Raw genomic sequence first — 24929 nt, forward strand, 5'->3', positions numbered from 1 at the left:
CTCCATACATCCACAAAGCAGATGTATACCTGGCCAGATGAGGAATCCCCTTTCATAGGAGAATGCTTATGTAACCTAGAGCTGGTAGAGCCAGTTCTACATTAACACTCCTCCATACCCCCAACTACTGTTTTCAGGGCCAGGGTGAGAAAAAAATGGGATTGGCTAAAGAGCTATAATGATCTGGTGAGTCCCAGCTGTTGGAATGGCCCCTGGGGCAATCACATACTATTTAGAGCAGTCCTGAAGCTGCTCTGTCTTCAAGGAGTGGCTAAAGATGTTCCTGGCCAGCCCTAATACTGGGGAGTTGCAAACATGGCATACTGCATCATTTGCCAATGTATGCCATGGGATTCTATATTATATGCTATAAAAGCACAAATATCAAGAGTGTGTGGGCACAAACTGTGGCTGGCTTCATGGACCTCAATGGGTTGCATGCAAAAATGTGTGTGCACCATGGCACAGGGGTATTAGAAAATGTGTGTGTTTGTTTACTCATTCTTCAAAGTGGGAATTGGTCACTCTGTACAGGGCAGAAAGAAATGACTGGTGTTTCTCTCTCTCCCTACTTCATACTTGGGATGTTGGCTTTCTGTTCCCTGATCACTCCTACTTGGTTGTAACTGTAAGGGAGAAAAAAATGTTTGGAGGGTGTTGAGGAGTCACAAGGCCTGAACCTCAACCATGGGACTCAGAGCCCACATTCATCCCTGGTGTAACTCCAATGACTTCAGTGAAGGCTGAATTTGACACTTGACCATAGTTGGGTTACATCAGGGATAAGTTTGTCCTTCATTCTTCTTTCTACCTAGCAAACTTGTAAGGGACTGGCCATTTCAAATCTACTGCGTCTGTATATAACCCACTTTGCTGCCTGAAGGGGTGCAGTTGAAAAGAACCCCTACTTCCTGTTTTCCGGAACTGATTTTTGCCTGTGGATAGCTGCTTATGCCATTTTAAAAGAGAAAGCAACCTCATTACGATTTGATTTAATTATTTTTTTGCATGTACTAAGAGTATTGATAAGCCTATTTTAGAAATCTAAATAAAATAATTAGCCCTGGAATATTTACTTTGAATTAATTTGATTGGAATAATCTCCCCATAAATTACAACCATGTGTTCATCATCTTGCTCTGCAACCCATTAATGTATATGGATTAGTGGTCAAAGTGCACAATATTTTTGTTCAAGGCAGTAGCAATGATCTTCATTAAACTTTTTATTTCTATAATTAGCACACATAATGAGTATGAAATAGTGAAGATAATCCTGAAAGCATGAAACAGAGCTGATCCATTGCGGTGAACAGCTTTCCTCTTTTGTGCTTGTGTGCAGCATACATCCTTTCGGAACACAGTCCCAAATCGCAATGATGTCCCAAATCACAGGATTAATGTGTCTATGAACAGACCTCTTATGCCTTCAGAATGAAGCACTCCTTGCTAATTTCTCTTCAAGACACCAGCTTAATTGCATTTTAAACAAATGGGCTGCTTTGCTGGCCAACTTTTAAATGAGATAACAGCAATGTTCACTCTCCAGCAGTGATGAGTGCCTTGCAGTAGATTCAAAACTCTGTTCAATAACAGGTTTAATCTCACACCAGCAGATTTACTGCAGAATAAACTGCCACTGAGCTCATAATTAGTAAAACAAAAAAAATCCAACCTACTAAATATTATTTTGGAAAGCAGCAGGCTATGTTTAGTGGAAATTTTCAGTCCTATTCTTTGTGTGTTTTATTGATTTTATGTATGATATTGGGAATTCATGCTATGATTTAAGATAATGGTCTGTATCGATCACTTAAGCAGTTGTTTAGCTACACGGTAACAAAACGATGCTCCCATTCACAGAATGGGATCCAGACAGCGGGGAAACCACAGTGCTTTTCTCCTTAATGTTTATTTCTTTTTTCCAAAAGCATATTCGCTGCTGGAAAACAACAGCAGCAAACATTCGTGCTTTAGAAACAATCTTCTCATCATTTTCTTTGTTGCAGCTATTAGTGGCCAATTGTGATTCAGTGAAACCCAGATCAGCAAACAGATGTTCTAAAGTATATTCTCTGTAGCATGAAAGCAAATATTAATGAGATAACTGGAACTAGAGGAAAGCAAACGGTCAACACATATTTTCTAATGTTTGAGGTCATGACTTTCAGAGTTTTCTAGTGTTTAGTGACAGTGTTATAATATAGTATCTGGCTCTCTTTATATACCACATTGAGTTTTTATGAGTCTATGTATGATCTCACATAAGTTAACATAGATAGCAAACATGCTACTGATACAGCATTCGCATGTGATACGTATACGGTATTTGTGTCTAGTTAGATAAAAAATAAATTATACAATTAATCTGTTTGAAATCTGCTTATTTATAAAAGTACAGTAATTCTTTAAAACATCTCAGTTTTACAGATAGATTGTTCTCTCCCTGGTTGAAGTATACAACTGATCCATCCTATAAGACAGTCCGTCGGACAAAATGAGTACATTGTCTTCACTTTAAAATAGTTTATTTTAATAAAATATAGTGGTATCATCATCATTGTATAGGATGCATTACATATAAGACTACGGCTCAGTTTATAAAATAGAACAGTGTGACAAGCACAAAGATCTCGCAAGACAGTACATCATAGGACCCATAAAATCATAGTTAGGGTGACCAGATGTCCCGATTTTATAGGGAACAGTCCCAATATTTGGGGCTTTTTCTTATACAGGCACCGATGACCGCCCCACCCCCGTCCCGATTTTTCACATTTGCCATCTGGTCACCCTAATCATAGTACACCTGCTTATGGCTGCCATTTTAAAGCAATTCTTCTGAAGAGCAAAGCTTTGTGGCCAGAGTTACAAGTCCCTTTCTCTGACCCCCAGTTTAAGTGTTGCTGCAGTGATTTGCTCCTTAGAGAAGCAAATCCAAATTGCCAGTATCTTGCAGTTTCAGCAAGATCCCACAAAGGCCTGCTCTTTGTCTCCTGGTCCATGACACGTCTGAAGTCATGGCACAATATGAAAGTAATAGATTAAAGTGCTACTCTGTTTAAAAATAAAGGCTGGCTTTTTAAAGGGACCTCAGTGTCTCCAAAGAACGTCATCTATTCAGTGATTGTATTCAGGTACTAATTGCACATGTAAAAATGCAAATACAAATTGAGAGGTCATTTGTGAACATTTTAGACCTAGATGTCTTGTCTTTGTCTCCACATTGCTTGCATTTTTGGCCTGCAGTTGAATTGCAAGTGCAAGTCTAAGTGCTTGTGCTTCTCTAAGTGCTGGCACAGATATTTGTCTGTGACACATTAATGCTGACCTCTGTGTCAGGGGGTCTTCTATCTCTTAGCCACAAACAAGGACATATGGCAGTTGAGTAGAGGTGGAAATTCTTTGTCTGGGAGCGTTGGGGTGGTGGAGGACATTTGCAGAGCCATTACCATTCAGAACATCACTCCTGCTTCCCAGGGTGCATCAATCTCCACCAGGAATGTTTGTCTTCTGTACACTATGCAGTGCTATCATATCTGGCAGATTACCATCTGGAAGGATACCAAGGGACAACTCAGTAGCTCACCCGAAGGTCAGAGACCTGTCTAACAAGAATGGTAGAAAGAGGGTGGAGAAAGACTTTCATCATGAAGGGGAGACTGTTTATATTCTTCATTGGGGGGCCAAAAGGTGTGTTCTGCTTAGAACACGTAGTGAAGAGTGTTTTTTAAAATGTTCACAAGCAGCAGCACTGGTGAAAAGTTAAAAATGCACTTTTTTCACTATTTCTGCAAACATTTGTGTACATCTTTGGTCCCTCCTCCAATGATGATTAAGTCCCTTCCATGATAGTCCAAATTCCTGATGCTTCAGGGCATAATACACACTGTTCATGATGCAAACCTGGATCTTCTCTGCACTCTTCTGAATATAGCTGCTACAATAAGAAACTAACTTACACCAATCTATCAATAGGTCTTGTGAGTAAGTTACTGGACAGAAATTTAGGAGATCTGGCATCAATCTTTGGCTCTGCCACAGACCTCTTGCCTAATCTTAACCTTTCTGTGCTTGAGTTCCCCCATCTGTACAATGGGCATAATTTCCTACTTTGCAGGCGAGTTGTGAGGATAGATTTATTATTGTTTGAGTGATGTTCAGTTACCATGGTGATCGAGGCTATGTAAGTATCTAGATCAATAGGGTAGGATACGCTCCTTTCTGTAATAGTTGGATGTATTGACCTTTAATATCAGGAATATCTTATGCCATTTGGAGGTATTCAGATCCCAACTCCCTTCAAATGGGAATAATATTCCAAAGGTGGTTAGCCATTACTCCCACTCATGGGTGATCCTAGCAACATACCATTATGACCAACCTGATCCTTTCTGTGCATAGCACCAACTTTAACAATGCTTTATTTTTTATTTATTGAATGCCAACAATGTGCTAGAGCCATATATGAATACAAGATCCCTGTCCTGAAGGGCTTCACAATCTAGAAAGACAACATACAAACTCAGGAAGGGTGTCTGAAGGGACTGAAGTCAGTTGATTGTGTAGTGCATGTTTATAGATGGTTTGATCTTTTTACTTCTTTAAAAATATTAATTTGTCTGTTTGTTTAGCACTTGGCTGAGATGGATACTATGAGGAAGGGTGTCAAGGTTCCTTCCCCACGCTGAACTCTAGGGTACAGATGTGGGGACCTGCATGAAAAACCCCCTAAGCTTATTTTTACCAGCTTAGGTTAAAACTTCCCCAAGGTACAAACTATTTTACCTTTTGTCCCTGGACTTTATTGCTACCACCACCAAGCATCTAACAAATATAACCAGGAAAGAGCCCACTAGGAAACGTCTTTCCACAAAAAATTTCCCCAAGCCTTACACCCCCTTTCCTGGGGAAGGCTTGATAAAAATCCTCACCAATTTGCATAGGTGAACACAGACTCAAACCCTTGGATCTTAAGAACAATGAAAAAGCAATCAGGTTCTTAAAAGAAGAATTTTAATTGAAGAAAAAGTAAAAGAATCATCTCCGTAAAATCAGGATGGTAAATACCTTACAGGGTAATCAGATTCAAAACATAGAGAATCCCTCTAGGCTAAATCTTAAGTTACAAAAAGACACAAACAGGAATATACATTCCATTCAGCACAGCTTATTTTATCAGCCATTTAAACAAAACATATCTAACTAGATTGCTTATTAACCCTTTACAGGAGTTCTCACCTGCATTCTTGCTCTGGTCTCGGCAAAGCAACACACACACACAGACAGAGAGAACCCTTTGTTTCCCCACCTCCTCCCAGCTTTGAAAGTATCTTGTCTCCTCATTGGTCATTTTGGTCAGATGCCAGCAAGGTTATCTTAGCTTCTTAACCCTTTACAGGTGAAAGGGTTTTTCCTCTGGCCAGGAGGGATTTAAAAGTGGTTAGCCTTCCCTTTATATTTATGACAAAGGGCCTTTTGGAAGAAGTGAGATTTAAAGTAAGGACTTAAAAAGGGGATGGAAGCATGATAGATGGGTCAAGGAGAAGGTTTCAGGCATGTGGAAAAGTGTAGAAAAAAATTGAGACACAGACATGGGGCAGTGTAGCAGGACAGTCTGCCCCTTTAAGGGCCTGCAGAGCTAAGGAGCAGCAAGCCCTGGCCTAGGGAGAAGCAGAGATGGTGGGTGTTGGGACCCAGTTAGTCCAGCTAATTAGTGGCCCTGATTCCCAAATTGAAGATATAAATAAAGGCCCAGCTCCATAAAGGATGGAGGGAAGGGTATCAGGAGAGACAAACACTTCCCTGAGCAGTGGTGGAAGAAGTGGCTGGCTAGCCCGCTTGCCTTGTGCTCCTTCTGAGGCTAAGGAAGAGTCATGATCTTTGAGCTAGAGGGGTGGAAATAGAGGAATCTGGAGTATCAGGTCAGGACTATCACCTCTGTTCCTTTTTGATAATTTTTGCATATGTGTAAGAGAAGAATAAAAGAGCTTGCCTTGAAGGCTAAAACAGAGTTGGGTGTTGCTGGCTGTTTTGTCTCCCAAGCTGGTGGACAGACCCACCAGGCAATATGATCCTGAGGGCCACCTAGAAACCAGTTACAAGCTATGAAGAGAGGTTGAATGTATTCAGATGGTGGGTAAAATAAATGGCACTTTATTTTGAACAGGTGTAGATAGGGAACGTTAGAGTTGAGTCTAGAAAGCCAAAGAATAGGAAAAATAATCAGGGCATAGACGGGTTTCCATAGTGGGAATTGGGAAGAACAGATGTATTCTGGAGATGTAGAGCTGAAAGGGTATGTCAATGGTGTCAAATATGTGAAAAGAAGGAGAGAACATGAAGAAGGCACTAAGGTTATGAGACTGATGGACAGGAAAAATAGTTCAGATTTCAACAGTGATAGAGAGGGCAGGAAAAGAGGTGAAGAGTTCACATGATCTAAATTGTATTGCGCTACAAAAAACACCAAACTTCAGCGTATAGTAAGTACCTCCCAGTATAAAGCTTGAACCATAATTTAGAACATAAAATCCAACACTGCTGCAGCCTTTTTCTTGAACAAAGTAGGGTGTAGGATAGGGATTATTTGGGGGTTCTGGATATCTTTCACTAGCCCATTCTTTTCACCTTCTTCTTCCTCTATGGAACTTCTAGCCATATTGGTTTGTTTGAATTTCTGGAGAATGAGAATCACAAAATTCAGTCTCATTCAGCTCATTAGTTCTTTGGATTTAGCCTCGTTGTAATTTATAATCCTGCCTTCCTTTTCATTTTGGCCTCACCCATCAGAAATCTTTACCTGCAAGTTGCAACTAAGAATGAGGGAGTGACTGAACTACTATGTCCTCATTCACTCAAAACAAATCTGCATCATTAATATTTACTCTACTTCTCCATCATAGCACAAACGTTAAATATATTGCTTAAAAGCCATTAGATACAAAATAATACTTTCAGCTAAAAAAAATCAATTTATTATAAGACAAAGCTGTATACAGGTCATCAAAAAGAAGAAAAGAATCTTCAGATTGTTTATTTTAAAAGTAAATGCTCTTATTTCAGCCTGAGGGGAAAGACATGGTAAGTGTTTTATGGTGACAAAATGTGTTTTTGTGCAGCAAAAGAGGATCATGCTGGGCTTTTAAAGATATTTATGAGCCTTCTCTTATTCTCTTGCACAATTCCAAGAGAGTGAAAAGAGATGGAAAGAGATGGTTTAGTTTGAATTAATCCTGAATTTTTCTGAACCTGCACCTCCAAGAATGCTGCTGGCGTGTGTGTCTGTGAGAGAGAAGCTGTTTGTTTGGCTGTGGCTGGACCATTTTGGTTCTGGAAGAGTTTTCTGTTTTTATTGCTTTTTACATTTGTCATGTACTTGATTTATTTCCATGTTTTCTACTCCATTCTCAGACTTGCGTGGAATAGCCTGAATGGACTTTTGGTATGGGATGTTACTAATAGTAATGGAAGAGAGTCTTCCATGCAGAAATTACTGTATTGGGTGGCCACTGAACCTGAACAACAAACCTACTGTTCCTGTGTTATTATTTTCCAGTTTCTCCCACACACCCAGTAGAAAGAGTATTTAGAAGAAGATAAGGGGCAATTGACAAGACCAAAAAAGGTGTTGCTAGATATAGAAAAAACATTTGTAGTTACAATAGGAAAACTAAAAGGCTCCAATGGGGTGTGTGAATGACTGAAGAGATTTGTAATAAAATACAGAGTCTTTTCACCTCTAGGGTACTGGTTCAGATTCTGCCCAAGTTGATAATGGCTGAAAGCCATTACCATTTCGTAAGTGTTTTGTGAAATGTGGTGATGATATCAGTCTTCTAGTCCCTGCTGAACAGGTGTCTGCAGCTGGCAGTCATGACAAAGAAGTCAAGGATGGAAAAGACAGGGAAATGAACACTCCCTCTGAGTGGTCCTACTAGAAGGGAGTTGGGAAGGACTGTGGGGTGGGTTAAGAAAGTCTGTACTTCTGATTCTCATTTCATAGCTGATGTCTGACTAGGAACATTTATCCTGTCAATGAGGTGCCTTTCTCAAACACTAAATTCACTTTTCAGATTTAGAGAAGAAAAAAAATGGTTTTAAAATTAAGAAAAAAGATACAATGTGACTTAACCTCTGACCCAAATGATGAAGAGTTATGTTACAATTTCCATAGGAAGAGGCATTCTCTCCTGTGAAATTGAGAAGAACAGATCTATAATTTGGAAAATGTCTTACATTTTCAAGTTTCTTTCCTAAATTCTACCTGCAAATTTAAAAGCCAATAATATACCAACAGTTTATTTTTTGTTAGAGCTAAATCTACCCATAAGCTTAAAAGCTGGCTTATAAATGAGGCTTATGAAAAGCTAGAAAAGATAGGCATTCACACATTTAATTAAAAAATAGATAAAGAAAGCTTGAGTATAAAGAGCAACTGGATACAATATACACGGTATAGCCCCTTTTTGCTAGCTGCTCATAATGCAGCTATTTGACTACAGTAGACAATGCTGGTTTCAAAAGCCAACTGCACTATAGCAATACCATGTGTTATGACTTAGAAAGCAAAAAATACTTTTTGAATTCCACTGCATTCCCTTTTTGCTCTGAACTGCTGCTTTCTCTACCCATCCAAAATGTTGGATGGCTTCCTAATATTGCTTAAACCCACCACCTTTTCAGAGAGAGAACATAGAATCATAGAAATGTAGGGCTGGAAGAGGGACCTCAAAAGGTCATCTAGGCCAATCCCCTGCCAGACCAATTCTCTGATCTGTCAAGGTCATTTTGAATTTTAAGCCTGTCCTCCAAAGTGTTTGCAGACTGGTGTCATCTACAAATTTTGTAAGCATGTTCTCCATTATCCAAATCATTAATGAAACTATTGACGAGTACTGAACCCAGGACAGACTTCTGTAGGGCCCTTTTAGATACATCCTCCCAGTCTGACAGAAAACCACTGATAACCAAGTTTGTTTTTTCAATCTGTTATGCACTCACAGGAATATAGACATCTCAGATGTTGAGCAGATTTCTCCAATGTATGCCCTATTGTTCCTGTAACCCTAACATAGTTTTCCGTTTCTATCCACAACTTCCACACCTCTGTCAAGGTCACTTTTTAAAAATATATTTACTAGTGGGCTTTTGTCACCTACTCCTTTGAACCTAGTTTAAAGTGCTCCTCATGAGGTTGGCAAGTTGCTGTCTGAAGATGCTCCAAAGCATTGTCTAGCTAGCAGATAAAGTGTGGGACTGGGAATCAGGGATTGATCGATTCCAATACAAAGTCTGGTGTTGTATTCATGTGTGGCCTTCAGCAAACCTTGCTTTCTTTCCATCTGTAAAATGGGTGTTATGAGAATAAATTAATTTACTATATGCAAAATGTTTTGAAGCTGTAAAGTTCAAAACATCATTTATTATTATTATTCCCTCTCTGAAACATTGCATTTCCCACACATTCCATGCTCCCACTTAATGCTTGCCCTCCACATCCAAAAATATGGCTGGTTCACCACTCCCTTCTTATTTCAGTAGCTGTATTCCTGCATAGTCATTGGCTGCCACTTCATTATTCTCTGCTCCGCCTACCCCCTGGCAACGATGGATTTTCTCCCAAAACTCAGAGGCTCCCCTTCAGCACTCCTAGCTGTTGCTTTCCCTCTCCAGGTGAAGAGAATCACTGGACGTTCCTACTCCCATTGGCCACTTCCCCATCCCAGCCATTGAGACTGAATGTCAGCAATGGCCAGCTAATCAGGTGATGTTCAGTTCTGTCCATTCCTAATGACTTGCATTTTTTAAAATTAAATTACATAGGAGATTGTAAAGCCAATTTGTGCAACCTTAACTGAGGAATAATACTGCAGCAGGGCCCACAAGCACCATTGTAGTATAGCTTGTGTCCAGGTTTATCTTGTTAATCTCTTATATCAAGGGTTTACAGCTCAACTAGGAAAATTCCTTGGGGGTGAAATTTGGTAGAAAACATCTAAATCACTCAAGCTTTTTTCCCCTCTCCCACTTTTCTTTTCAAGAAAAAAATGTGTTAAGCTATTTTTTAAATTATAGAAAAGATTTAAGAGTGATGGGGCAACTTGGATTTCTGAGCTTTAAAAATCTTTGATTTGTTAAATGCCAACTTTGTTTCCTATAATAAAAATGTTTCTAGCACAAGTCAGATTGATATTAACTTTGGATTATATGGAAAAGCTTTTAAGAAATTTAAGAGCCACTGCACATGTATAGGAACTCCTCTTTATCCAAAATTTTATAAGGATTGTTAGTAGGTGAAATGATTGAGCGTACAAGCCTCTACGGATGAAAAGCTCCCTAAGAATGCACTGATGGGGATAACCAGAGTTGTTACCATTTGTTGTGTCAATGATTTGCAAATAATGGGTCTCTGGGAGATTTTTAAATTGCAGCTTTCACTCCAGGCCATGGAGCTTTTTAGGATGAGCTGAGTTGCTGTGAGGTTTGGCACTCTTAAACACACCTTAGGCAGAGGCTCTTACAATCTCAGTGGAAGTATAACAGCTGGCCATTACAATTAATCAAGTGATGTATTTTTTTCTGTATTTCTTCTTTTTTCTTTAATATTAATGTAATACCAAGAAAAGTAAGGGAACTCATAGTATAATCTGTCACTCTATAAATCACATCATCACATGCAGGTGTATATAAATCACAAATTGATCGTGTACTGAACTCCATCATAACTGAGGTATATAATGGGGTGAGCTAGATTTTCTGTAATGTATTGGATTTTTAAAATGGCCATCAATATAGCTTTTGGGTATATATGTAACCCTAAATCGATGTAGGGGCTGACATCACTATGCACTACCTTTTCACTTCTAGAGATCTGGTTGCCACTGCTATTTCTAGGCAAATATCATTGTGTGTGTGTGTGTGTGTGTGTGGAGGGAGTGGGAATTTCATTAGCCAGCCCTATAAACCTCCTCTTTGTGGTTTCATACTTTGCTTTGCATCAGAAGCAAAGCTCAAAGACTAAAAGTTTTCCTTGAAAACTATACAGCTAGCCAAAAATGAGTTTCAGGTCTTTGACTACACAATTTTAAACACAGTTAACTGAGGCCCAAGTCATTCCTGGAATTTTTAGTAGAAATGACTCTTGTGTAGACCACCATGTTTTTAAAAAAAATTACACTCAGAACACACTCAGAGTGATTTATTGCCCATATTTTAACAAGACACTCCCACAGAAATGTGCACCATAGCAATTCACACACATCAGTAGGCCCAGTTGAGCCATGTAACCCTGCAATCTAAAACTGAGAGGTGATACAGAGGCAGTGAAAGAAGAGGGGATACAGAAGACTGAACAGGGATCAGGCAGCAGCATCCGGATAGTGGTCACAGGGTCCTGAAACAGACTCAGTCAGGGGCAGCAGCAGCACACAAGCCAAAGAAGCTGGGTCCCAGAAGCTGGAAAAGGAGCCAGCTGGTAAAGCATCTAGGAAAGAGAGGACCCTGAACTTCAATTCAAATATCCCCACTTCCATCTCAACAAGAAGTGTGGGTCAACTGGGTCAGGGTTGGATGTCATCACTGGCCACAAGGCACAGCCTAATTTTAAATGAGTAGCATCAACTTAGAAATAGCTTGAAAGATGCTTTCATAAACAGAAATGTTGAATAATAACCCATAGAAATGAGTGATCTACTAACATAGAAGAGGTTAATTCCTTACAAAGTGGCTAATCCCCATGAAGAGGGCCTCAGAAATGGATGCAGTGGAAACTGGAAGAATATAAGCGTACAGTGAAGCAATCATAATGAAAAGGAACATTGTGGATGTAGATCAGATAGTGCATGTCATTTGGAAGAGGCACACTAGTGGTGAGCAGACCCTGTGACACTATGACAAAGTCAGTTTCATATACAATTATGAATATTGAGGGCCTGCTCCAACTCCCAATAGGACTCAGGATAGACACTGAGAGCAAACAATATCAAGCCTATTTGCCCAATTTTTGGTACATGCCTCCTGGTCACTCTGAGTATTAGCTGGTTCCAGTCTGACATCTCCTTTCCCCTGCCTTCTCTTCTTGGCTTTCAGCAAGGCAAGATGCTCTGTGTTCATGGCTTAGTGCTCCAGCCAAGTCACAAATCCTCCCCTCCTGTGGTATCAAAATCTCTTCTTACAAATGGGCCCAGGCAGTCTTTCCATTCACTGCCCAGCTGATACTTCCTCAGTGGCTGCTAAGGGAAACCAGGCTTATCCTCTACTCCAGGTTCCAGCTCAGGGACCCTCTAATCAGCAGCCAAAATGTGTCCTAATCAGGACTTTACTACTTTTTCCCTGAGTCTTTCCTACCCATCTGGTGCCCCCTTTTCTCTGGGCTTGCTAGCCCCAAAACTTCCTCCTCCCAGGAAGTAACTGTAAACTACTTTGTCTGTATAGCCCCCAAACACACCTCTCTTCTCCCAGAGAGCAACTGAAAACTACTTCCCTGCATCTCCCTCTCTATTGTCAACTTCCTGTCTTTATAAATCCATCCCAACTTGTTCCTCTTCAACTGGACACCCTTGTTCAGTGAGGGGATTATTTAAGCCACCTGATTCCTCTCAGATGTGACTTTTCTGGTTAATTGGTCCCTAGTTAGCCTTCATTAGCCCCATTCAGGGCACATAGTATTTTAATAGTTTACTTTGACCTGCTTGGCATCTTTACTCGTGAATTAACATATGTTTGTGCTGTATGTATGTATTCAACATTATTAGTAAAACATTCTTGGAGAAAAACTGGCATTTTTGCCTATCTTTAATGACTAGGCAAACTCATGAATACAAAGGATGTAACAATGGTTCTTCATGCAGAGCACATTCTTCCCAGGGAGTACTTAAGTATATCTTTATATATTTTACTACTAATATCTTTGGAGACACTTAACAAGTAGAGCATCTGTACCTAAAAGGCCACTGCAAGGGAAATGTATGAAGGGGCCTGTGACAGGACCCCCTTGGGACTGCCAAGTGCCAAGACTACTTCTGCCCCTGCTTTCCCTGCCAGCTTGAGACTCCAGCACCCTGTCTTGCTGAGCCAGACACTCCAATCTGCTCCAACACAGACTCAGGGTCTGAACCACATGCCCCAAAGCTGCAGACTTAGCTGAAAGCAACTTAAAAAGTGTTCCTGTCTTTAACACTTAGATGCCCAACTTCCAATGGGGTCCAAACCCCAAATAAATCCATTTTACCCTGTATAAAGGTTATACAGGGTAAACTAGCAGGGGGTTGGACTAGATGATCTCCTGAGGTCCCTTCCAACCCTGATATTCTATAATATTCTATATTCTAACTCATAAATTGTTCACCCTCTATAACACTGATAGAGAGATATGCACAGTTGTTCCCCCTCCACCCTCCCGGTACTAATACATACTCTGGGTTAATTAATAAGTAAAAAGTGATTTTATTAAATACAGAAAGTAGGATTTAAGTGATTCCAAGTAGTAACAGACAAACTGAATTACCAAGCAAAATAAAATAGAACACGTAAGTCTATGTCTAAGAAAACTGAATACAGATAAAAACTGACCCATAGAGGAATTCCAGTAAGCTTCCTTTTACAGACTAGTCTCCTTGTAGTCTGGGTCCAGCAATCACTCACACGCCCTGTAGTTACTGTCCTTTGTTCCAGTTTCTTTCAGGTATCCTTGGGGGTGGAGAGGCTACCTCTTTAGCCAGCTGAAGACAAAATGGAGGGGGTCTCTCAGGGGTTTAAATAGATTTTCTCTTGTGGGTGGACACCCCTCCCTCCCCCTGTGTAGAATCAAGCTACAAAATGGAGTTTTGAAGTCATGTGGGCCAGTCACATGTCCATGCATGACTGAGTTACTTACCAGCCAAGCCACATTCCTGGGAAAGCTCACATGTGGATTGGCATCTTCAAGTTCATTGTTGGCTTAAGTGGTTCTTGACTGGGCACTTAATTTGCACATTCTTTTCTCCAGAAGCTGACCAAATGCTTTACAAAGACTACTCAAAGTCAAGCAAGTACACAGCCAATATTCATAACTTCGAATACAAAAATGATACATGCATACCAATAGGATGAATGGATTCTGTAGATCTTAACCTTCATAGAGATATGTTACATGGTATCTGTAGCATAAAACATATTCCAATTATGTCATATACACCGGACCCTCGCTAGAACGTGGGATTTGGGCTCCATGCGCGGTACCGTGTTAACACGGGGACTACATTATAGCGGGGACCACGTTAAAATGAATTGCAGTTAAAGTAATTACATTTGGGATCCATGGCAGCGACCGCATTATATGCGAATTCGTGCTATATAGACACACGTTCTAGCGAGGGTCCGGTGTATATACATTCATAAGCGTATTTCCAGAAAGCCTCATGGGGGGGGCACCATCACAGGGCCATAGCATGATGCAGCTAGGGTGGCAGTGACATGCTTACACAAAAAAAAGTGATGGTAATTATAGCAGTTAGGAGCTTTTTCTAAAGGTTACCAAGTCCCTCTTCCCGTAAGCTCCTACTATAATGCACTTCACAATCATTTCAACAGAAATTTTATGGGTATTAGGTTCAGAAAGTAACAATAACTACCTAAACTTTCCCTACTGTCTCATTACTGCCAAGCTTATGGGTCAGTTTTCCCTTCAGTACAAGCACATATTGTAGCTTCCATAAACATTAACTGAAGGGATAATGGACCCTTTCATTCAGGGCAAGGGACCAGTTCAGGTAGTCTGTGCTTGAGGGAGAATGAAACCAAGTATTTAAGAAGGGCTTCAAGGAAGAATATTGTTCCTCCAACAGACCATTCTGATCAATGGTTTGGTAGGACTGTATGATGAACTTTTGCACTCAACTATCAATGAAGTGACTTCAAGAAACCCTCTTCCTGGTCTCTTTCCTCACAAGTTACGCAGTTTATGGATGACCTCAATGGGGAGTGACCTCACCTCTACTGAAGTAGAAGAGTTATGCTGAATTTGACCAAAGGATCATAAAGAGCTTTGAAATCTTAGGTCATAGGTCTCTCCTAGAACCTGTCACATCAATCAGCAAATTTGTTCTGTGTAGTGGAACAGCCTGCTGAATCCCATCCATCTTCGATGAGTGTCTGAATTGATTCTGTGCTGTAGTGAGGATACTCCTTATTATTTTGGAGAGAAAATGGAGTAGATTTGGACTAAACCGTCTGCCACCATGGGTGCAGAATGATTTCTGGAGGGTATGGATGCAGAATTATTTCTGAATATCAGATCTTCTCTGAGTTGAGGCCTGTAATGCTCACTGAAGTAACAGAGGTGTTGAGAATGTTTTGTGTTACAAGCTGGGCTTTGGACCCCTGTCCTTCCTGAGCATCTGAGCTGGAGCCACCTCAGTTACGAGAAAGTGAGCTGCCAGCAGTGTGTTCTCTGTATGGCTCCCTGAACTGTGAATTTCACTCATCCTCTTGGTGCAAAATAGCCAACAGCAGGGCACACTTTGCACTGAAAACTGGGGTTTGTATGTCCAAGGCTAGAATCCATGTCTAGAGCATGATGTTTTTCCTTCCCTGTTTTGTTGACATTGCTGCATTTATTGTATTGTATTTTTGAATTGTTATTTGTATAGTGTTTTTAGTGTATGGCAAACTTGCCTAGAGCTGGACTTGTGCTTTCTTATGTTTTGTATAAATCTTGATAAATAAATGAAATAATTGATATTTGAAGACGCAGGACAGTATACGTAGTTTTTGGCAGATCTGAGTTAGGCTATGTCTATACTGTGAGCTAGTTTAATAGACTGTGAGCTGCTTATCTACCACCTAACACTGTAGATGCCTAAATTCACTACATTTCAGCTGGACAAGTGCACTGCTGCCTTAGGCAAGCACTTGGACACCCCTTTGATGCCTAAGCCCCAGCACAATTCTCAAACCATGTTAAAATAAGTGGAGCAACACCTATCTTGCGGTGGGACCTGATCCAGCAGGCACAGTCAGAGCATGCTTAACACTACAAAGCCCAGGGGGAGAAAGAGGAGAAGCCTCCATTATAGCCTTCAGCCTGCTGGATAAGGTAGTCACCTGGGACTTGGGAGACTCTCTGGCTGAGTTTCCCCCTGGGGCAAAGGGATCTAACTAGGTTTTTTCTACCTCTCAGGTGAGAGCTATAGAGTTATTCTCACTCTTTCTTTGGTCCAATGAATATTTAATTATATAGACCAGAGGTTCTCAAACAGTCATTCACGAGCTCCATTCAGGTGGTCCGCGGATAGTTCCCTCTAAGGTGTGTGCCTGGGCAGCAGCATACAAGAGAATGAAGGACCACCCACCTAATTAGTGGAGTCGTGCAGGCATGGCTCCACTAATTAGGTGCCTGGACCCTGGAGAAGACGTACATATAAGGTCAGGTGGTGGTCTTGGGGGGAATAGAGGGTAGGAGGCAGGGGGGTGAGAAGAGGAGTGGGGGGAATTTGGGACGTGCAGGGCTGCGGCAGCCAGAGAAAGAGGTGACTTTCCTCAGCTCCAGGGCTGCAGCTGCTGGGAAGAGATGGCCCTTTCCCAGCCCCAGCTCAGGGGCTGTGTGGCAGGAGAGAGAGGGAGAGATCCCCCTCCTTTCCAGCCCCAGCTCGGTGGCTGCTGCAGCAGGGGAGACCCCTCTTCTTCCCAGTCCCAGCTCGGGGGCTGCCATGGTGGGGAAGAGAGGGCACATCCATCGCATTACAAAGGTAAGACTACTGATATTAAAATATGAGTTGTGTGCTTTCATTTGTAGAACAAAAACACGTTAATTATAATTAAGTTTTTTTATATATTACTTTTATCCAAAGCGATTTACAATAGTTAGCTAATGGTACAAACAACATTTGGAAAGATCATTAAGTGGTCCACCAAGACCTTCAGCAATTTTCAAGTGGTCTGCGGGGAAAAAAAGTTTGAGAACCACTGATATAGACAATGTGGAACAGCTTCATCAGAGGAGACTGAGAGAGCTCCACATCAAAATATCCCATAGTCCAGTGGGATTGGGCCTTGCAGGTAAGATAGGTGTTGTCCTGCCTATCTTCAATTGGTTTGAGGATTGTGGTAGGGCTTAGGCAGGAGATAGGTCTCTGGGTGCCTGCCTGAGGCATCAGTGTGTATACCCAGTGGCAGAAACTTAGGTCCCTTAGGGATTATTACAGATGAAATTTAGGTACCTAGTGAAGTTAGTGGCCAGCTGAGTGAAGGTTTTGTGAATCACAGTGGTGCCTAAATCCCTTTGCAGATCTGAGCCCTAGTGTCTGGAGAGTTACTGTTTGGGAGCATGGTCTATGGGCGGATGTGCTAGGGTACAAGATGGGGAAAGACTCTTTGTAACCTCCTCACTTACATACATGCACAGGGACTGGCCCAAAATTGGAGGAGAAAAATATGTAAGATCTTAAGTTTGCGTTTTCAAACTTATATATGGTATTTCAACAGTTGACATATTACTTTGTTTAGAAGCTGCCTTCATTTAATATCCACCCCTTTACCATGCAAGATGTGAGGGGAAGTAATTAAATTTAATAGAAGGAGCACTCATTTTGAAGTCCCCATCAATTTTAAAGTCACAGGGAAATAATAAAATTTACTAGAAGCCACAGATTCTAAACAAAGGTATACTGTACCCGAGTTAATTATGTGTGGTTGTGAGTTTTCTTTGGTGAATGTTGTTGTTACTCTGTCCTCACTTCTCTTGCTTTTGCTTCTGTGTGTGTGTAAAAGTAATAGAAAAGCACTGAGTAAAATATTTGGTGCCTCAGAGGCTGCTAAAACTGCAAGTAAAACTTTTCTCTTCACTAAGTCTTAGCATTTGAAAAGGAAAGTACCACTTAGTTCAGAGCTGAAGTATAAATTTCCCCACTATATTTTTAAGTCCTTAATCATGTGTGTCTAATTGGCACCTGTGGTGGAAGTAGGCCTTTGAATCTTATGCAGCAGAATTCAGTGGCAAAAATGTATATTAATGCAGAGTTAAGGTTCCTTGGTGATACAAGGTCCTCTTGTAGAACATTGATTCAAGCAAAACTCACATTTCTGAAAACCAGGAAATTGAAAACCTGTGGTCTCATTTAGCAATGCCCCAAAATATGCCCTGTTAACACACACACACACCCCTTTACTCTGGCAACCCCACAGTTGTTGAAATGTACAAGTTCTTCACCTCCTTCTGGAATCCATTCACTCGTGCTCACAGGATTCTATCTAATGCTAGTAAAGAACAAAAAGGAAGAAACAAAACATGGGATGTTTCTATTGCTGTTACTTCCCCCCCCCTCCTGTAACCTGACTCACATGCCATACCTGGAGTGAAGGACAATTATGTTACAGTGGAATGGTGTTCCTGCTTGAGTTTCACAGTGTTTGGAGGGTGTGGCACAGCCTAAAAGAGACATTACATATGGAGTTTCTTTTCCAAAATACTAACAGTTTTATGTTGGAGAGAAAGAACATCTGACCCTTCTCCAATAGGTGTATCTCATCTCCAAAAAAACAGTGTGGTGTCAGAGCTTGTAATGTTACTGTGCCATATAGTAAACAATTTCTGGAAGCCCTGAACCTGCCAATTTCCTGATAAATATTCCATCAACTCTTAGGAATAGCTTTCATGCAGTGTTGGGTTGCACTAGCAGGGCTGGGGGCTGCAGATTGGTGGGGCAAGGTAGGTGGGTGCACTGGCAGGGCTGGGAGATGCAGGGGGGTTGGGATGCACTGGCAGAGCTGGGAAGTCCCATGCGTTCCTCACCTGAGCTCCTAACTTCTCTCACCTCCCCTACCATATATTCCCATGTATCGCTGTCCCCTAATTGCAGCCCCAAACTCCTCCCCCCACTCGTCAGCCCCCTCAAACTCCTCCCCTCGCAAGAAGCATTCATGTGTTTTATTTTCCCCTCCAAATATTTTGAACACATTCCCCTCATAATGAAACTGCCACCCATGTCTCACAAATTGGAGCAAGCTCCAGCCACTCAGTCCAAAACTCCTTTTGCCTTCGGTAAGGGGACTGTGATTAACTTGTCCTTAGATATGTTAATTGAAGGGTGAGTTTGCAGCCATCAAGAGATCTGTGATTGAACCAGTCATTAGCATCTCTGTTTAACAGTACAAGACGGTAGGAGGAAACTGGTTTTTAGAGGTGCTATAACTTAGGAAACCCTTGGTCAAGAGACCCCAAATTTGGATCACTAACACCACCGCACACCCTCATGAGGCACAGCAGGTTTCAAAAGAATTTGAATAACTATTTGGATTTCAAAGCATTTTTAAGAGAGGAGTTTAAATCATACAAAATTGTAGCAATGACACATGAGCAGTGTAAAATGTACATTTTCTTAAATACTGCTCTCAGTTTGGGTCCCAAAGAGATTTAGTCAGTGCCACGTGTAAGGGGACTGTTGACCATTTACTGAAACTAAGTCGGTTTCTGGTTGGTCATCTCCCAGTACCAAAAGAAAGGGGAAGGCTCGATGGGCAACCAGGATCCTGTGACTTACAGTCCCCAGGGTGAATATGGAGAGGTCAGTGCTCCAAGTCAGCCTGATTGACAGGGCAGGGTGGCCAATGAGGGTGTCAGGAGGCGGGGTGGGGGGGAAGGTCCCATCCTCCATGTGAGCTAGAATTGCCTGGGTCAGGCAGAGTGCGTCGGAGCTAAGGAGAGAGCAAGGGCCAGAGCCGTGCCGTGCCGTGCCAGCCAAAGAGAACTAGTGAAACAGCTCAAAGAGAGCAGACCTGTCCTGAGAGGAGACCTGCAGCAACCAGAGCTGGAGGGGCCAGAAAAAGCAGCTAAGGGGGCTGAAGGCAGAGCAGCAGCAGTGCTGAGGCCGAGTAGAGTTGGAGCAGTCCAGAACTGGGTGTGGTGAGCAGCTGGGGAGAGCGGGGGGTTGATGCCGGGAAGAAGGGTCCTGCCATCGAGAGCCTGAAAGCACGTGGCCACCTCCAGAGCAAGTGTCCGACCCACAGCAGCCCTGCAGCACTGCCAGGGCCTGAGAAGGAGGCCTGGGATGTGTAAGGGAGAAACTGTGAACTTCCCTTACATTCCTGAGATGGCTGTTTGTGGTGTGTCTGTGCCACAGAGCAGGGGTTACATGTTTTCCTTTAACCTTTCTCTTTTTTTCCTTGTTTTTTAAATTTATTTACTGTTTAATAAATTGTATTTGTAATGATCCGTGAGCCAGGGAAGCATCCAGAGCAGAGAGAGTACCCCAGAATGGGGACACCTGAGCCCTTGTCCTAAGGGACCATGACAAGTTTGGGGGTTGAGCGCCCCAGGAATCCTGGGCCCAGCATTGTCAGGGATATGGGAGAGGAGAGGAGAGTCCTTGAGGTCAGGCAGGCCTCTGGGTAAAGGAAATGGGAGTGAGGATTCAGTTCTTTTCACACTAGCTAATTCCACTAGGGTAGTGTATAAGCCAGAAAAGTTCCCCACAATAGCAAGACCATTCCCCTGCTTGCATATGCACTATCTTCAATAGAACTTGACAGACTGAGACTATTTTTACCCTCATCACATCCATAGTTTGATTGCAAGCTCTGAGCAAAAAATCCCAAAAGCCCCTAGAAACTTTTTTTTTAAATGGCTATTTTTTCAGGGCTTATATATCTGGAACCCCTGAGTCAAATTGCTCCAAAGGTTGATCATTAGCCCTATCTCACACCATCCTGATGCACACCAAATTAAAAAAAATCCAACAAAGCATGTCCATTTTAGAGGACTTAGACATCTCTTTAAAGGTGGACCTGCTTTTCACGGCATTCCAAACAACAAGCCTACCCAGTTCTCCAGCCACAGTTCCCTGTTCTATTTAAATCTAGCAATTGCAGAGACTGAATTCCCTAACTGTCCCCCCTTTCCATTCTCTTCTCTTCAAAATGCACTTTGACTTCATTTTTTTGCTTCCCACTCTGTGAAGAAGCATAATCAGAACCACAGACTCTTCAGACAGGTAATGGTGGAATTACTGTGGAATGAAGGTGGAGTAGGGGGAGGGAGATCTGAGGCAGAAGGGTGTGCTTGTGTGTTTCATGGGTATGAAAAGTTGGAGGGAGGAATGCAGCTGTAGGTGAGGAATGAGCTGAATTGTAGTCCATAAAATCTAAGGATGGCTCGAGGTGCCCACTCAGGTATGTAATGAACATAATTCCAGAAGAAAAGACAATAAACTTGTGAGCCTTTTGCCACAGGAGTGAATAATACAGTTATGAATTAAACCTTTGTATTGCCAGCCCACTGATATATTGATGGCTGTCTTTTTCATTTTGTCAGTAATATGTGACTCTGTCCCTACTGTAGTTTGCTGGGACTCATGCTTGAAATTACTTACTTGACTGCACTTTGTGTGAAAGAACTCCATCCACTCAGCTATTTTAGATTAACAGTGAATTACAGTTCCTGTCAATGCAATTAGATCTAATGAGGTGCACATGGAGACTACTGGGGCCACCTTGTAACCACATTAGATGGCGTCTGCTAGTTGGCATTTTATTCAATTGGTTTGACCTTTGCTTTTTTGGTAGCTAGCATTAACAAAGAGAAGTTCACTTAGTTACCTGAACATAGTGAGAGATGACAAAAATTAGTCTCTGGATTAATCATGAATTGAGGCCGATACGGAAAGTCTTTATTAAAAAACACAACCCATATGTAGGGGGTTTGATGTGACTGACCAAGTCACTAATATAGTTAACTTCTAGTGTGAGAGCTTTATTTTCCCCTTCTAACATGGTGTAACTCGAAAAAAAACCCAAACCTTAAATGCATATATCAGAGGCTGAGTAAGGGCCAAGAGTTCAGTTTCACAAGAAACAGAATTTCATTGTACCAAATTACACTGTGCTAATGAAAATGAAGCAGAGACTCAAGTAACATTCCTGAGGATAAGCAGACTTCCTACAAGCTAGTTAAGTCTGTCTAGCTGCATTTAATGATTTTTGTTCAATGATGGAAGGAAATGTTTTTGCTTCCTATGGTCAGATTCTGTAGTCACTTCTTACACAGAATCCTATGAAGATAGTCTGCAATATTGAAATTTACAGGCTTGAAGCTGCAAAGTGATGAGCCAAGAAGAACTGAATGATTTTGTTTTGAGAGATTTCAGTGGGAACTGCTATTCTTGGGAGGAGTTGAATGTGGGGCTGTAATTGTTATAAGGAGGGTGGGGGTTATCACACCTCACCCAATCATAAGTTTTGACATATAGATTACTGTATTGTCTCACCGTCTGATCACAGAGAGAAATTAAACAAAAAGTAACAAGATTGTACAGTTCAGAATTTTGTGTAGGTCTTTATTTGTTGTACTATGCAGAATCACTGTCCCTGCAGACAAAAATCAGGATCTTTCATTTGACCTCTGACCTCTCTCCATGTAATAAGTCCCCAGTGAAAGACAGGTGTTTTCCAGTCAAGGAAACAAAAATGAAGATTTGTTGTGCTATCAGAGGCTTATCAAAGAGGGAAAGTGTGTATTATTCATGATTTTATAGAGATAAAGCTTCCATTTTGGCCCCTGTCTCCTCACCCTCTTCTCTTTGATTAACCTGCAATTCTAGATCAATGCTCTCATCATCATTCCATTATTAAATTTCCTTTCTGACCACTTCCTTGTCTCCTTCGGTATTGCTTCCCTGCCCCCTCTTCCTTACCTGGCTACCTGGTCCTTTCTTGGCTTCCAATGCATTGATATCCACAACTTCTCCTCCACACTAAATTTCCCCCTCCCTGTCCTTATCCTCCCTTTGGCACTGTTGTCTTGCTACACACTTTTCATCACCCTTGACTCCTTTATTTATTTTTTTTTTGTCTTCCATTGCAAGGTCTGTCCAGCCAACCTCCAGCCCTGACTCATCACCTCCATCAGCTTCTTATTTTATTAAACATAACCATTTAACTGTTATCTTGCCCTGCCTCTCCCTGTTTGTTTTCTGTATCCACCTGTTCTCTCCATTCATGCACTAATATTACAAGCTCTTTGGGGGCAGGGACTGTCTTTTTTAATTACAGGTGTGTACAGTAACTAGCACAATGGGGGCCTTAGTCTCAAAGGTGCCACACAAGTACTCCCCGTTTTTTTGCTGATACAGACTAACACAGCTACCACTCTGAATACTATAACTATATAGATCTAACATATCTCATCAGCCTTTTTCCTGAATTGGTATGATCCTCACCAGTATTAATGGTTCATTTTATGTGGCTGCTTGTAAGGGTTTCCCCCCCGCCCCCCAGAATGCTTCTCTGAACTGCACCTTGAGAGGGGAGATGAGACAAATGTACAACTTAACAGGAATTTGGATATGAATTCCTGGCTATGAATCACCATAAAGAACAATGTCTTGTTCCTAAGTTGCAATAAGAAACATGTAAACTTCCTTCTGTTTATTGTATTTCATTTTTTAGTTGGCAAAAGGTTCTTTTGTACTTTAAGGACGCGTGACATCATAAATAATAATGCATTATTTTCAGTGCTTTGGAAACTGTCAAGGAAACATCTACGTTTCCTGGTCATTATATGAAATGAACAAGCTTTTTGTATCAAGTGCCAAACTGGACAAAGTTCAAATGTTAACTACATTTATTCAACTGCATAAAATCCTGGTTCCTGTCACTAATAAATTTATTTGTTAATCCTTTTACATTTTCCAAGCAGATTAGGTCTGGCCCTGGATACCACAAACTAACATGGGTCGGAGTGGTGGGGCAGGAAGGGAGGAAACTCTTTGTATTTCACTGTTATATCTGAGAATTATATGGTAGCTTTATTGCTTCAGGTATGGAGTATTTTGGCTTACTTTCACACTGTATATATTTGTATTTTTGTGACATTACAGTAGTGGTATGTAATATGCAGTAATTACTTTGACTATTGGAATGTATTTATAACACACTGGTCTATGCACACATTAAATATATTGATGTTTATGAACGAGACCATCCAGAATTACACTAGATAGGCTAAAAATATTTTATAAGGGATCTATTCCCTCAAGCTTCAGGACATAAGCCAACCGCTACATGATTAAGTTAGGAAGAAACCATTCCTGTGAATAGGTTTTTTCATAATTGTTCGTTATTCAGTTTCTTGATCTGTTGTCTGAAGCATCTGGTTCTGGCAACTGTCAGCCACAAAATACTGGATTAGATGGACCAGTGGTCTGATCTGATATGGCTTTTTTTTTTATGTTCTTATTGTATGGCCCTATTGTTTTATGTGAAATGTACTCCAGATGTGTTGGTTTCTACTATTTAGATTGATTATATGTTTGCCTATTAAAGGACAATACACAAATGAATATATGGTATAGTGGTTTGCAGCTGAACTTATCTATAGTAGTGTAGTGGGGCGAGCACCCCGCTCTGGGGAAAAAGGGGTTAAAGCGAGCTCTGGGAAAGGGCTGCCCTGAGAAGCCAATCAGGCAAAGGCAGGTAGCAGCCAGTCCAGGCCCAGTAGGGCTGGTATAAAAAGGGCTGTGTGCTAGGAGGCAGGCAGTCTCACTCCAGCTTTGGGGTGGGAAGGACCAGGCTGCCTGGGAGCACAGGGTTCCTTCAACAGAGCAGTGCTGGGGAAGGGGCAGGCTGAGGTGGGGAGCTCAGGCCTGACGACCTCTTAGGCTGAGGCCTGACAGGAAGGCCTAAGGAGGTACTGGGGCTGCAAGGAAAAGGCAACAGGTCCAACCCCCTAGCCAATGATGAATGGCCATTGCAGAATACAGTTTGCCCCTGAGTAAAGGAGCTAGATGAGGACTGGCAGTGGGTCACTGAGGCGAGGTAGGCTCAGGGGAGTGGGGTTGCCTGGGTAAAGCATAGCACTCCAAGGTAAGGGGCACCGTAGTCCGGAACAGACGTGGGGCCTACATGTGGTGGAGATAAAGGGACTGCAGAGGGGCAGGGAGAAACTGCTGAGCAGAGCGG

This window comes from Lepidochelys olivacea (assembly GCF_965140295.1).
Source record: "Lepidochelys olivacea isolate rLepOli2 genome assembly, chromosome: 8".
Classification (NCBI taxonomy): Eukaryota; Metazoa; Chordata; order Testudines; family Cheloniidae; genus Lepidochelys; species Lepidochelys olivacea.